Genomic DNA, 4,632 nt, shown 5'->3' with positions numbered 1-4,632 from the left:
TATCAAATGCCTTACTAAAGTCTAGGTATACCACATCCACAGCTTCTCCCTTATCCACAAGACTCGTTATCCTATCAAAGAAAGCTATCAGATTGGTTTGACATGATTTGTTCTTTACAAATCCATGCTGGCTGTTCCCTATCACCTTACCACCTTCCAAGTGTTTGCAGATGATTTCCTTAATTACTTGCTCCATTATCTTCCCTGGCACAGAAGTTAAACTAACTGGTCTGTAGTTTCCTGGGTTGTTTTTATTTCCCTTTTTATAGATGGGCACTATATTTGCCCTTTTCCAGTCTTCTGGAATCTCTCCCGTCTCCCATGATTTTCCAAAGATAATAGCTAGAGGCTCAGATACCTCCTCTATTAGCTCCTTGAGTATTCTAGGATGCATTTCATCAGGCCCTGGTGACTTGCAGGCATCTAACTTTTCTAAGTGATTTTTAACTTGTTCTTTTTTTATTTTATCTGCTAAACCTACCCCCTTCCCATTAGCATTCACTATGTTAGGCATTCCTTCAGACTTCTCGGTGAAGACCGAAACAAAGAAGTCATTAAGCATCTCTGCCATTTCCAAGTTTCCTGTTACTGTTTCTCCCTCTTCCCTAAGCAGTGGGCCTACCCTGTCTTTGGTCTTCCTCTTGCTTCTAATGTATTGATAAAAAGTCTTCTTGTTCCCCTTTATTCCCGTAGCTAGTTTGAGCTCATTTTGTGTCTTTGCCTTTCTAATCTTGCCCCTGCATTCCTGTGTTGTTTGCCTATATTCATCCTTTGTAATCTGTCCTAGTTTCCATTTTTTATATGACTCCTTTTTATTTTTTAGATCATGCAAGATCTCGTGGTTAAGCCAAGGTGGTCTTTTGCCACATTTTCTATCTTTCCTAACCAGCGGAATAGCTTGCTTTTGGGCCCTTAATAGTGTCCCTTTGAAAAACTGCCAACTCTCCTCAGTTGTTTTTCCCCTCAGTCTTGATTCCCATGGGACCTTACCTATCAGCTCTCTGAGCTTACCAAAATCCGCCTTCCTGAAATCCATTGTCTCTATTTTGCTGTTCTCCCTTCTACCCTTCCTTAGAATTGTTCTCAAAGTGGCAAAATGTCAATATGGCCACTATTTCTACTTTACATCCACCTCCATCAGAAAACAACAAGTTCTGGTGGCAAAATTTTGTCTTGGGAAGTCCAGCCCAAATAGAGAGAACAAAGATTTATGAATAGCTAAGTCAGATAAGGTGGAGGTTTGTCATCTGAGCAGCACAGATCATGGTGACAGTCTCTCACTCTCATGCACATTCAGAGTAATTCCATTGAAGTCACACATTGAAGACACAAAATGTTACATTAAAGTCAATGTACATCGTGTTACACTTGTTTAAAATGGGTGTGAATGAGAACAGAATAAGGCCCAATCGGCCTGTTGTTAGAAAAATGGGAAACATTTTATTGTTTGCATTGATATAATCACACACTAGATGGCACTATAGAACTAATAAATGGTACAACATTGAAACTAGCAGATAAGAAGTTACTATTGGAAGTGAGCATTATACTATTATTTATTCATAAATGCATTATTACAATAAACTAAACACATTTTCCTCCCTTGCAGACATACCTTGAAAACTGGCAACTAATGTTGCTCTTTGGTCTTGTGAACAATCTCTTTCCGTATATTGCAGTGTCATGCAACATTTATGGGAAAAGTAAATCTGACTTGATGAAATATCTTTCCAGTTTTAAAAAGACATGATATATAGTCTAGGAACATAATGTAGTAAAATCTCATTCTGTGTCTCTTGTTTTAAATGTTGTATTGCTTATCCATATATGCACCTAAGCTGTATTCCTCCTATGCTCTTCCCTGAAAAGATTTGGGGTAAAATTTTCAAAAGCTCGTAAGGCCCATTTTCAAAACAGATTTAGGACCCTGAGACCCACTGACTTTCAATGGGACTTAGGTTCTTAAGTGCTTAAGTCTGTTTTGGGGATTTTGGTTAAGTAAAGCTATGAAAGGGATGGATGCTCCATTTCATAGAGGATGTCAAGATCTCAAATTTGGCTTCATTTCAAAGTGGAAGGCAAACCAAATATTTTTAAATTCTCTGCAAAGGAAGATTCTGAAGAATTTCCATGTCAGGTGGGTCAAAATGTTTTAGTTTTGATTTTTTTTTTTTTAAAAAACGTTATAATACAAAATAAAAACAATTCAAAACAAAAAGTGGTTTCAAAGTAAAACCAAAAATCAAAAAATCCAATTTTCCAATTTTCTTCCACAATTAAATTCCAGCAAAATTGACCTGATTTAGCAAAGCATTTTTATTTTGACAGCACTATATACTGTGACGGAATATGGTTTTCTTGAAGTTTCGCCAACCAGCTCTACTTCTAAATCACTGAGGCACTTTTGAAAAAATTACATTTAATCGGCTGAAATGATCCTGGTTAAAGATTTTAAAAACAAAGACTATCCAAAAATACTACAAGGGGAACCATTCAGATCCATATTTTTGAAATTATTCAGCCTGTTCAAATTTTTCCAGCACACATACACATTCATCTGGGAAAGATGGGATTGGGGCAAAGGAGTAGCTAGTTTAGCCACATAATTCTGCTGTTGAAAAATCAGACAAATTACATTAATTTCTTCCTAGGGTCAGATTCTGATCTTAGTTTCATTGATGTAAATACAGAATAATTTTTCTGAAGTCAATGGCGGTCATTGAGATTTACAATCAAAATGTTCACCCCAGAAACGTGTATCAATTCTACAACAGATGTATAAGCAAAGGGTACCAGAGTCTGTTAAATTCTGATCCATTGCCCATCGGAACTTATATTCACTATCAGACAAAGAGATACTTTCTACACATCCCTGAATTTAAAGCTGACTGTTTATAATTGGTGAAGTGTTACAAACATACTAAGTAATATGATTCTTGCAGTGGCATCAAAAATAACCCGATCCTGACTGCTGGTATCAGGGGTTCAATTATTCTGTTTATGGTGACTAATACTTTTGGTTTTCATTACAGAAGTCATTTGCAGCAATAAATCGGTCTGAAAGTGGTTTTCGCTCAGCAAAATATTAGGTAAGATACACTGTTACCCAAGTAAATATTAAATGTAGGGTAACATTTTCAAAAGCACCTAAGTGACTTAGGAGCCCATGTTTAATGAGACGTAGGTGCTTTTGAAAATTTTATCCATGCAGTCATTAGCACTGGTTCGTCTAGGTCAGGGGCGGGCAAACTTTTTGGCCTGAGGGCCACATCGGGTTTCTGAAATTGTATGGACGGACGGTTAGGGGAGCTGTGCCTCCCCAAACAGCCAGGCGTGGCCTGAGCCCCACCCCCTATCCAACCCCCCCTGCTTCTCACCCCCTGACACCCCCCCGGGATTCCTGCCCCATCCAACCCCCCCGTTCCCTGACGCCCCCCCCAGGACCCCTGCCCCATCCACCCCTCCCTGTCCCCTGACCGCCCTCGGAACCCCTGCCTGCCCCCCGATCCAACCCCTCCTCTCAATCCTGACTGTCCCCCTGGAACCCCTACACCATCCAACCACCCCTTCTCCCTGTCCCCTGACACCCCCGGAACCCCTGCCCCTTACTACCCCCCACCATCCCATCTAACCCCCCCCCCCTTCCTGACTGCTCCCCTGGGACCCCTGCCCCTATTCTACCCCAGTTCCCCGCCCTCTGACCGCCCCGCCCCCATCCACCCCTCCACCCCCTGACCACCACCCCGAACTCCCTTGCCCTCTATACAACCCTCCCCTGCTCCCTGCCCCCTTACCGCGCTGCCTGGAGCACCGGTGGCTGGCGGCACTACAGCCGCGCCGCCCAGAGTGCCAGAACAGGCCGCAGCTCCGGAGGAGCCCCACCACCCAGAGCATTGCACCGGTGGTGCAGCGAGCTGAGGCAGCGGGGGAGAGGCTAGGGCTAACCTCCCGGGACAGGAGTTCAGCGGCTGGGCAGGAAGGTCCTGTGAGCCGGATGTGGCCCGCGGGCCACAGTTTGCCCACCTCTGGTCTAGGTCATTTCCAAGTGAGTCACCAAAGCTGATGGCCTTTCCCTGTCCTATGCAAAATTGGTTAGTGATTTCAGTCCATTTCCTAGTGGACAAAACCAGCAAAATTGGATTGTAAACTCTTACTTAAATTGTAAGTTCTTTGGGGCAGGGGCTCACTTTTTGTTCTGGGTTTGTGTGGTGCCTAGCACAGTGGGGTCCTTGTCCATGAGTGGGGCTCCCATGCAACACAACTAATAGTAATAACAATAAACTGACACCAGTTAGAACTATTGATAGTCTTAGCAGAGGACAAAGGCTGAGTGGTATGGCAGCTGGGTACCATCTTAGCCCCAGAGTTGATCCCTCCAGGTCAAGGTTAGGGCACACTGACAATGTGTTAGCAGAATAGGAGGATGCTTAAACTTCCATTGCTTATAGTGGATAAGTGAACAAATAGCTTCTCCGGAGCTCTTATCACAACCACTAAATCCCACTTAACTATTTAAAAGAACAATGCAGTCCACCCTGGTTATATCTCACCTACAAAAACTGGATTTGACAAGCACGTGCAAGTAAACACTTCGGTATTAGTACTATAGTGTTGTTGGCACAAATGCCCAGA

Source organism: Emys orbicularis, chromosome 7 (assembly GCF_028017835.1).
Source record: "Emys orbicularis isolate rEmyOrb1 chromosome 7, rEmyOrb1.hap1, whole genome shotgun sequence".
NCBI lineage: Eukaryota > Metazoa > Chordata > Testudines > Emydidae > Emys > Emys orbicularis.
This window is presented reverse-complemented; position numbering follows the sequence as displayed.